This window comes from Coregonus lavaretus (genome assembly GCF_964263955.1).
Source record: "Coregonus lavaretus genome assembly, contig: HAP1_SCAFFOLD_1766, whole genome shotgun sequence".
Taxonomy (NCBI): Eukaryota; Metazoa; Chordata; class Actinopteri; order Salmoniformes; family Salmonidae; genus Coregonus; species Coregonus lavaretus.
Window position 1 is genome coordinate 1 of NW_028165125.1, and position 11,564 is coordinate 11,564.

Genomic DNA, 11,564 nt, shown 5'->3' on the forward strand with positions numbered 1-11,564 from the left:
GAGAGAGAGAGATGAGAGGAGAGAGGAGAGAGAGAGAGAGAGAGAGAGAGAGAGAGAGAGAGAGAGAGAGAGAGAGAGAGAGAGAGAGAGAGAGAGAGACTATGTGTTCAGGCCAGGGTCACTGTTAAGCTATCTCCTCTGCCCTCTCCTGTCCCTCTCTCTCTCTCTCTGCCGCTATTTCGGAGGCTTGGCATAGTGGCATACCCCCACTGGGCGGCCAGATGATCAAAGCCCTAAAGCTCAGTCCTCCTGAGCACCCAGGCCCTGTCACATAACCCACATTCCCACAATCCTCTTCTCTCCCTAGCCGGTTATTATGTCTGTAATAAATGCAAACCCTCTCCTCGGCCCTCTCTCACACTGACATTTCATCTGGTGACAATGGATAATATCTTTACACCACATGGCTCCTTTCACTCCACATCCTGAGATGCTGTCGCCGGATTCGTCGGGTGGGCAGGCGGTTTTATTTAAGCTACATCCAGAATGTAACATTAGCCTCTTGCAGGAACAAACACTTCTCATGTTAGAGTTGACCTAGGCCTTGTCCCATAGTATAATCTTATGGTATAAACATGATTTAAAATGTGTATATACACTGTAGATAAAGTTATTATATGTGTATTATGGTAAGTATATAAATATAGTATTACTGAGCTGAGGTGTATTGTCAAAACACTGTTGGACAGAGAAGATACGGTCTAAATGGATCTGAGAGCTTGTATTATAGCCCCTAAGTGATAGAAGAGGCACCATGGGTTTTGTTCATTGTTTTTGCTCCTTTATTGATCGTCTGAATGATATAACCCTAACACTCTCAGTATGTGGCTGGTCTGAAAGGGCCAGGAGAGACCTGAAGAATCAATGGGCTGGGTGACCCAGGAGAGGGTTAGGATGAGGGGGATCAGATCAGACGGCCAGAGGGCATCAGCTGTGTACAACTGAGGGGCAAAGCAGTGGAATGGAAAGCATACAAACATGGAAATAGAGGGAGGAGGGGGGGGGGGGAGTATCCCACATGAGTATCCCACATGAGTATCCCACATGAGTATCCCACATGAGTATCCTGGGAGCAAACACCATATTAAAAAAAGGTTACCATGGTTTCACTGAGTAACATATTTTATTAAACAGTCCTATCTTAAACCTAATGGCATCCATTCATAAGGTCACTGCCCTGAGCCATGCAATAACTGATCAGACTATATGCCCCCTACCGGTCTCTCTCAGACCTTTAACTCTGGCCTTTTTCATGAGTCATGGTTGCAGTGTTATAACCGTCTCAGTATTTCTGGGCAGTCCTCCAGCGTCAGAAGACAGACAGCGTCAGTCAAGTTTTCAAAACAACATGAGTGTGATGCTGGGGGAGAATAAGAAAACCACGGTAAGGAAATGGTTCATCTTGTGTGCTAATGAACTCATATTGTTTGGAATGTATGACGTACAGTACAGAGGCCGGTATGGTCAACTGTCTGTTACATTTCTTAGTTGATTCATATATTTTGTATTACAGCCATGTTAAATATTGTTATTTTTCTTGCCAGTATAGTACGTAGTACTAATGTTTTCAATTTCAATTATTCAAAATGCAAATTTTGTCATCCAGTACAAGAGAAACTGAGAAAAACTGAAAATATTTCAAGAGAAAAGCATGATAAGCCATTTTAACCGCTAATTCTGTTTCTATTGGACTAAATGACACAGATGGCTTCGACTGTGGCAGAGAGAGCCATTGGGGCTATCATTGGAGCAGCTGTGGCAGACGCAGCAGGTAATTTCATGGGACTGATATATTTTCATTAACAGCAATATCCCAATAAGATACTGCAGCACTGGCTCAAACATAGCTCTGATGTAATGTCTTGGTGTCAATCAGTATGAGACATCTGCACAGCTGCACATCTGCCACTGATGATATGGAGAGTATAAAAGGGTGTTACCCTACACTGACTTCTCAACAAAGTTAAACAACAGTGTTATAAAATCAATAATGTTCTATTAGAATGAAAGTACATATAACCAATGTCATATGGATTGATTAACATTGCACTCTTGCTATATGTAATATTACAAGCCATACACATACAGTATGGCAATTAATGATCTGGACAGTCCACTGGCCGTAAAAACGTTCGAGAATTGGAAAGTGTCCAATATCATTATCTCTAATAACCACAATACATAACGCATACTGAAGACTGAATATTATGACAGGGAAGTGGAGTGGAACCAAGCTGATGAAACACCTATTTATGGTTGTAGATACTTTATAATACATCCACAGGAAATAAGGGTTAAAGACTATAACAATGACTCAATACATACAACTAAGGCTACACTATCAGTCCAGTAACTTTCTATTCTCTATGTACCCCACCCTAACAGCCCAGCCCATGCATTGGATTTACAACCCAGAGCGACTGAAGGAGGTTCTGTCAGATCTGGAACCGTGTCCAGAGTTCCGCCCTCAGTCTGCTAACCCGTTCTACCGCAGAGAGACCGGAGAGCAGAGTTGCTACGGAGACCAGGCCTACGTACTGCTAGAGTCACTCAGCCAATGTGGAGGTAGCATACTGACCCCCAATAGGACAAATATCCAATGGCCTAATGTCTTGCTAAATAAAGAACATGTCGACTTTGTTTTATCGTGTTCACTCCATGAATGATATAGTATATATTAATATGCTCTATGTGTTTGTTGGTATTCACTAGATGTGAACGTGGAGGACTTGACCAAGCGCATCTACAAGTTCTTTGGCCCAGACACTGTGTATGATCTTCCTCTCAATAACCCATACAGACAAAAGAACGGTAGGCAACCAATCAGCAGTCATTTCCTGTGTGTGTATAAACTGTTGCTTTTCTGTGCCCCATCATCTGACCAAAGACAAGAGAAACAGTATAAAAAAATGATAATAATTTTATAGACATCTGGTCCCATAGAGGGGTAGAGGGGTAGAGTGGTACTGTGTTCTGTCAGTTTTTGATAACACCGAGTTCTGTTTTCCCCCTTGGTAACTTATCCCCTTCTGAAAAAACTGTTCCGGACAATGACACTTTCCTATCATGAAGCCAGGGTTTTTAAACTATTCTCCACAGTATGGTTATTCAGCTGTTTATGAACATGTATATTTTTTTCAGTCAGCTAAAGCTGTTCACTCTCAATTGAAATGTTAAGGTCCTAAAGCTGTCCTCCCCATCGATGGCCCTTGGAGACACGCAAGCCTCAAAGCCTTCATGAGGAACGTGGATGCAGGCAAAGAAGAGACAGGTACAGTAACATACAGATCACCAGCTGAAAGGAAGCACGTCTGTCCTGGGTTAATTTATTATGAGTTACATTTAGACAAAACCTGTTTGAAAAAAGTACAAGCCGTCAAATCGTTGATTCCTTCTGTCCTTGATTCCTCAACTCCTCACCTCCCTCTCAAGGCGCATTGGAGGATGGGCTCTAAGGTCCCTCCCCTTAGACCTCCTCCTCCAATGAGCTTTGAGAGGAAGGTGAGGAATTGAGGGAAGCAAAGATTTTACTTTTTCGCTCTCCATTTCAGGATGTGATGTGGACTGTCAGATCGACGGGGTCACCAAGATGGCTCCCGTTGTGGCGATGTTCGCTGGGAAGCCGGAGATGTTGGAGAAGGTGGAGACGGCCATACGTGTCACCCAGAACAACGATATGTGTGTGGCAATGACACTGGCTGCAGCAAGGTACTGTAGACCTATAGAGCAGAAAATGGCTCTTAATGCATAAAGGCCTCATAAATTGTGTAATTTATCTCATTACTCACACCCATTAACATGCTTCATAACACAATCAATGCTATATTGACTATGGTTATGGTAGGTACAATTTATGAAATTATGCCATATCTACACTGAGCAAAAAATATAAACACAACATGTAAAGAGTTGGTCCCATGTTTCTTGAGCCGAAATAAAATATCCAAGAAATGTTCCATTCGCACAAAAAAGCTTATTTCTCTCAAATTTTGAGTACAAATTTGTTTACATCCCTGTTAGTGAGCATTTATCCTTTGCCAAGATAATCCATCCACCTGACAGGTGTGGTATATCAAGAAGCTGATTAAACAGCATGATCATTACACAGGTGCACCTTGTGCAGTAAAAGGCCACTCTAAAATTTGCAGTTTTGTCACACAACACAATGCCACAGATGTCTCAAGTTTTGAGGGAGTGTGCAATTGGCATGCTGACTGCAGGAATGTCCACCAGAGCTGTTGCCAAATAATTTAATGTTAATTTATCTTCCATAAACCGCCTCCAACATCGTTTTAGACAATTTGGCAGTACGTCCATCTGGCCTCACAACCACAGACCACGTGTATGGCATCGTGTGGGTGAGCGGTTTGCTGATGTCAGCATTGTGAACAGAGTGCCGCATGGTGGCGGTGGGGTTATGGTATGGGCAGGCATAAGCTATGGACAATGAACACAATTGCATTTTATCAATGTCAATTTGAAAGCACAGAGATACTCTGACGAGATCGTCGTGCCATTCATCTGCCATCACCTCATTTTCCGCATGATAATGCATGGCACCATGTCGCAAGGATCTGTACACAATTCCTGGAAGCTGAAATTGTCCCAGTTCTTCCATGGCCTGCATACTCACCAGACATGTCACCCATTGAGCACATTTGGGATGCTCTGGATCGATGTGTACGACAGCGTGTTCCAGTTCCCGCCAATATCCAGCAACTTCGCACAGCCATTTAAGAGGAGTGGGACAGCATTTCACAGGCCACAATCAACAGCCTCATCAACTCTATGCGAAGGAGATGTGTCGAGCTGCATGAGGCAAATGGTGGTCACACCAGAGACTGACTGGTTTTCTGATCCACGCCCCTACCTTCTTTTTTTAAGGTATCTGTGACCAACAGATGCATATCTGTATTCCCAGTCATAGATTAGGGCCTAATCAATTTATTTCAATTGTCTGATTTCCTTATATGAACTGTAACTCAGTAAAATCTTTGAAATTGTTGCATGTTGCGTTTATATTTTTGTTCAGTATACATTTCTTGACAGGTTCCTGGAGCATTTCATCCTGAATGGTTCTGACCCCAATGCTCTGGACTCAGTGTTGGCCCAGCTCAACGACCCAAACAGAAACAACCCTCAGGATCTGGACAGGGCTGTTATTGGTACGACTCTAATGCCACTCCCGCTTGTAAACATTCACCATCTTTCTGCTCATGCATTATTAGGGCTTCATCCCAAATGGCACCCTATTCCATATGTACTGCCCCCCTTTGGACCAGGGCTCATAGAGCTCTGGTCAAAAGTAGTGCACTATTTTGGGAATAGGGTGCCATTTGATGTGCAGCCTTGGTGATAAGGATAGAGATAGGATGTACATCTCAACTGATTTATTTTAATAATTTCCTATGAGCGCAAGATCATACATATTGTATATTATCTATTAATACAATGGTGGGAACAGCCGAATCTCAGCAAGTCAAAACCTAAAAGGTAACACAAGACTGTAAAATGTAAATGTACATAAAATCTTGAGTGGCAGGTTAATGAAGGAAATATAATTTCCCCCAAGGTATGGTAATAAATAATGCATATTGGAATTGTTAAATGTTGCATTTCACTCTGCCTTTCATCATTGCAGCACATATTTATCAGGTGAAGGACAACTTAGCCAAGCATTCCCCAGAGCTGATACCTGCTGTGTTCACTAACACATGAGGTAGGTCCCACACACACACACTAGGTAGGTGGTGTCGCCAGCACGGCTGTGGCAGCAGCAGGGTCCAGTCTGTCGACTTGGCACCGTAACCACACCATCCCAGTCAGCACATCCGTTAGCTAGTTAGTTAGTTAGCCCTGGTCTAAGAAGGTGCTTTCTTTCTCTGTAGTCTTTGATCATTAATGAACCTGTCCTTTTATTTCCCTCCCGTCTGAAGTGGGAGACGGGACCTCCTGCACCTTTGAAGCTAAAACACATGTTAGGATGTGTGTAACTAATGTTGGTGTATTCCCCCCTTCCCTTCTCAATTCAAAAGGATTTATTGACATGGAAAATATAACCACATACATCGCCCAAGAAAACTTACGAAATATATTGAATCATTGATGACATGAATAAATAGTATGAAGACAATTACTTCTCTGTATCTCCCTCTTGGTCCTTATCTGTGTCTGTGGTTCCTATCCCCAGCCTTGCCAGGTGCATTCCAGGGAGCGCTACACGGGGTCCTGACACTGAGCCAGCTGGAGGAGGCAGTCAGGGGAACCATGCGCTGCGGGGGATGCACCGCCAGTAGGGCCTCATTCATAGGGGCCTGTTTTGGAGCACAGGTTGGAGCGAAACCCTACATTTACATTTTGGTCATTTAGCAGGCGTTCTTATCCAGAGCAACTTACAGTCAGTTATACTGTATGGCCCATGCAAATATTATCAAAATATAGAACTTTTATTAATCAGAAGTAGCTAGCTAGTATTTCAAGTAGCTCGTATTTACATAGTTGTTACATGGCCATTCGATTGTAAGACATTCCACACAGTCGGATATTCAAATCTAATCATTCAAGTTATTTGTTCTATAAGTAAACCTTCATCCAATTTATAAACGTCGACTATAAGTTGTAGCCTATATAATGAGTAAGCAATAAAAACACTTTTATTGAAATTTGTATTGGTCTATCTGGATCCCCTGTCCATAGTTTCAGCCTGGGTAATGAGTTTGACCTCGGATGGATTGCTTTGTGTCTGCTCTGAAGGCTCAGCATTTTATATACTGTAGTCTTTATCTGTTCCTCCTGCCTTGTCTTTCCAGACTGGTCTTCAGGGAATCCCAGAGTCTTGGAAGAACAGGACCCTCAGATATCCTATGCTGCTGGGACTGGCTAAGAGAGTTGTAGACTCACAGCAAGCCTAAATTTGGCACATCGCTTTAAAGGCAGTTATGCAAATGTATATTACTAAATTAGTGTCTTCCTAAGGCTGATTTAACATAACCAGTCCAACATATTATTAGGGAATATGAATTATGTATTGGTGATGTAATTTATTTTACAACTGCTTTGTAAGGCCATTTTATAAAACAGTTGTACTTTGACAAAGCAGTTTATGAAAGTTACATTCTAAAGCAACATTTGATGGAAGTAACTTGAGCCTTGTTGCTCTGTCAAAGCTGCAGTATGTTGCAAAAGGATGAGTATATGAAATATGGAATATTCTTGTCATGTATACATTAGGATTAAAAGAGGAAGGATAATTGTGAACCATTTTTGAAGTAACTGAGTATGTAAAATGAATAAACACATCATATAAACTAAATGAGGAAAATTGCAAATAGCATTTGTGTGTTGCAGTGTTTGCATGTATAGGAAATTATTAACTTATCACATAATGCAGTTGTTTACTTCACCTTAGCTACAGCTCTGAAATACTGTCTCAACGGTTTTGGGTGGTGTTTGAGTTTAAATAACCTCTGCTCCGGTTAGAGAAACTGAGGGCTTGCAATAATTTGAAGAACAGAAACGTATTTTGCGAAAGAGGAAATGAATTTCAGCAGGTTTCAATACTCTCTCTATCTCTCTCTCTCTCTCTCTGGCACGGGTTCTGTTGAAGTGAAATAACAGAGACACAAAGATTTACCGTGCTGAAACAACTGAAGGGACTGCAACTTATCCCTCCCTCAAAGGAGTTAGTCTGTTTTCTTAAAACTGCTGACTTCCATATTACCATGTTCTCAATTTCTCCTCTGACGATTTTGAATATACTCTATGCAAAAATGAAGCCAATATCTTAATATCTTTGACATGGAGTGCGGTTATGAAAACAGGAATATAAGATGTAATGCAGTGTAAATCCTTTCATTGGTTTCATAGCCTGGCTATAAGATGTGGTGAAAGTTGACTACTAGACGTTATAATTTAGGGCAGTGTGACTGAATTACATTATATGCACTTGTAAAATCATAGATAGTGACTTTGCTAACATCGACTATTACTTATTTATATGGCTGGCATAATTTAAAACAGCAGCATTGCTCTCTCTAACCGGAGGCCATGGTTAGTCAGATCAGCATTCAAAACTACAACCTGTTAATGGCTTATTAAGTTTGCTTAAACTGCGTAGGCCTACATTACAAGAGTTCAGCCTTTAACAATGTATAAATTGAAATCTGTATAAGAGTTGGATAACCATAGGAGACTCAATACCTATGTGTAATGACAAAATAGTGACAGCACATTCTATTTTTAGGCTACTTCATCTTTATATTTTTCTCTGGTATTGTTTTGTATGTTCACTAGGTGTGTTATGGTAAACTCACTGCTAGTCATCAGTAAACTGAGGCAACACAACACAGCCCTTCCAACAGGAGGAACATCAGTGTATCAATGTGTGTCTATGAGTAATGAGGGGAAGTAATTTGATCCCTCTCACCTACTTCCCCTTACACAGCAGGCACCACAGCAGGTAACCGGCTGTATCGGAGATAATTGTATCCAGACCTTCAAGGTGTCTTATTTTTTTATTTTATTTTATCTGGTCCGTGCACTGTTTTGCAGCATTTCTACAATGACGTGAGAGAATACAGAAATACACTACGGAAAAAGAAGGAACAGCATGTCAGAAATCAGCTCAATGTAATTGAAGAATCCATAGACTCTAACCACTTCTGGGAAAATTGGAAAACACTAAACAAACAACAACACGAAGAGCTATCTATCCAAAACGGAGATGTATGGGTAAACCACTTCTCCAATCTTTTTGGCCCTATAACAGAGAACAAACAGCAAAAAAAATATACATGATCAAATGCAAATCTTCGAATCAACTATTAAAGACTACCAGAACCCACTGGATTCTCCAATTACATTGAATGAACTAAAGGACAAAATACAAACCCTCCAACCCGAAAAGTCCTGTGGTGTTGATGGTATCCTCAATGAAATGATAAAATATACAGACCACAAATTTCAATTAGCTATACTTAAACTCTTTAACATCATCCTTAGCTCTGTCATCTTCCCCAATATTTGGAACCAAGGACTGATCACCCCAATCCACAAAAGTGGAGACAAATTTGACCCCAATAACTACCGTGGGATATGCGTCAACAGCAACCTTGGGAAAATCCTCTGCATTATCATTGACAGCAGACTAGTTCATTTCCTCAATGAAAACAATGTACTGAGCAAATGTCAAATTGGCTTTTTACCAAATTACCGTACGACAGACCACGTATTCACCCTGCACACCCTAATTGACAAACAAACAAAACAAAACAAAGGCAAAGTCTTCTCATGCTTTGTTGATTTCAAAAAAGTTTTTGACTCAATTTGGCATGAGGGTCTGCTATACAAATTGATGGAAAGTGGGGTTGGGGGAAAAACATACGACATTATAAAATCCATGTACACAAACAACAAGTGTGCGGTTAAAATTGGCAAAAAACACACACATTTCTTTCCACAGGGCCGTGGGGTGAGACAGGGATGCAGTTTAAGCCCCACCCTCTTCAACATATATATCAACGAATTGGCGAGGGCACTAGAACAGTCTGCAGCACCCGGCCTCACCCTACTAGAATCTGAAGTCAAATGTCTTCTGTTTGCTGATGATCTGGTGCTTCTGTCACCAACCAAGGAGGGCCTACAGCAGCACCTAGATCTTCTGCACAGATTCTGTCAGACCTGGGCCCTGACAGTAAATCTCAGTAAGACAAAAATAATGGTGTTCCAAAAAAGGTCCAGTTGCCAGGACCACAAATACAAATTCCATCTAGACACCGTTGCCCTAGAGCACACAAAAAACTATACATACCTCGGCCTAAACATCATCGCATCAGGTAACTTCCACAAAGCTGTGAACGATCTGAGAGACAAGGCAAGAAGGGCCTTCTATGCCATCAAAAGGAACATAAAATTTGACATACCAATTAGGATCTGGCTAAAAATACTTGAATCAGTTATAGAACCCATTGCCCTTTATGGTTCTGAGGTCTGGGGTCCGCTTACCAACCAAGAATTCACAAAATGGGACAAACACCAAATTGAAACTCTGCATGCAGAATTCTGCAAAAACATCCTCCGTGTACAACATAAAACACCAAATAATGCATGCAGAGCAGAATTAGGCCAATACCCGCTAATTATCAAAATCCAGAAAAGAGCCGTTAAATTCTATAACCACTTAAAAGGAAGCGATTCCCAAACCTTCCATAACAAAGCCATCACCTACAGAGAGATGAACTTGGAGAAGAGTCCCCTAAGTAAGCTTGTCCTGGGGCTCTGTTCACAAACACAAACAGACCCCACACAGCCCCAGGACAACAACAACAACAACAACACAATTAGACCCAACCAAATCATGAGAAAACAAAAAGAGAATTACTTGACACATTGGAAAGAACAAACAAAAAAACAGAGCAAACTATAATGCTTTTTGGCCCTAAACAGAGAGTACACAGTGGCAGAATACCTGACCACTGTGACTGACCCAAACTTAAGGAAAGCTTTGACTATGTACAGACTCAGTGAGCATAGCCTTGCTATTGAGAAAGGCCGCCATAGGCAGACCTGGCTCTCAAGAGAAGACAGGCTATGTGCACACTTCCCACAAAATGAGGTGGAAACTGAGCTGCACTTCCTAACCTCCTGCCAAATGTATGACCATATTAGAGACACATATTTCCCTCAGATTACAGCGATCCACAAAGAATTTGAAAACAAACCCAATTTTGATAAACTCCCTTATCTACTGGGTGAAAAACCACAGTGTGCCATCACAGCTGCAAGATTTGTGACCTGTTGCCACAAGAAAAGGGCAACCAGTGAAGAACAAACACCATTGTAAATACAACCCATATTTATGTTTATTTATTTTCCCATTTGTACTTTAACTATTTGCACATTGTTACAACACTGTATATATACATAATATGACATTTGAAATGTCTTTATTCTTTTGAAACTTCTGAGTGTAATGTTTACTGTTAATATTTATTGTTTATTTCACTTTTGTTTACTATCTACTTCACTTGCTTTGGCAATGTTAACACACGTTTCCCATGCCAATAAAGCCCTTAAATTGAATGAGAGAGAGAGAGATGAGAGAGAGAGAGAGAGAGAGATGAGAGAGAGAGAGAGAGAGAGAGAGAGAGAGAGAGAGAGAGAGAGAGAGAGAGAGAGAAATATATCGTTCATCTGATGCATTGTGTTCAGTCAGTCTACACAAAGTGTTCAGATTACATTTCAAGCTCTGAGTTCCCTACAAAGTCAACTGATCTCAAGTTGTAACATCTGACATGGGGGAGTTTCCCTTTCCTGTCTCCCTGGCGACAGACATACTGTAGTGATGGTCTCCAGGCTTTATCAGCTGTGTGGCAGAAGGCCTCTGCTGTGCCAGCGTGTCAGAGAGAGGAGACCCCGCCCATATATAGAAGAGACTCTGCCCAGAGGTATGTGTGTAGGCTAGGCTTCAGATTCCACCACCAAACACTGTAAAAGATGAAAGGGGAAACAAAACAGCCGACTACAGCCCAGACCAGACTCACACTAATGAGAAACAGATCACACTC

At 41.4% G+C, this 11,564-nt stretch overlaps 1 pseudogene across 1 annotated transcript; it reads left to right on the forward strand.

Moving 5' to 3' along the window:
- The first annotated feature begins 1,294 nt into the window (after nt 1–1,294).
- On the forward strand, nt 1,295–7,309 carry LOC311116254 (crystallin J1B-like; annotated as a pseudogene). The gene is made up of 10 exons: nt 1,295–1,384; nt 1,705–1,771; nt 2,386–2,565; nt 2,713–2,811; nt 3,179–3,271; nt 3,552–3,708; nt 5,050–5,165; nt 5,642–5,719; nt 6,191–6,330; nt 6,810–7,309. The product of its transcript is annotated as a crystallin J1B-like (transcript).
- Nucleotides 7,310–11,564: the final 4,255 nt, after the last annotated feature.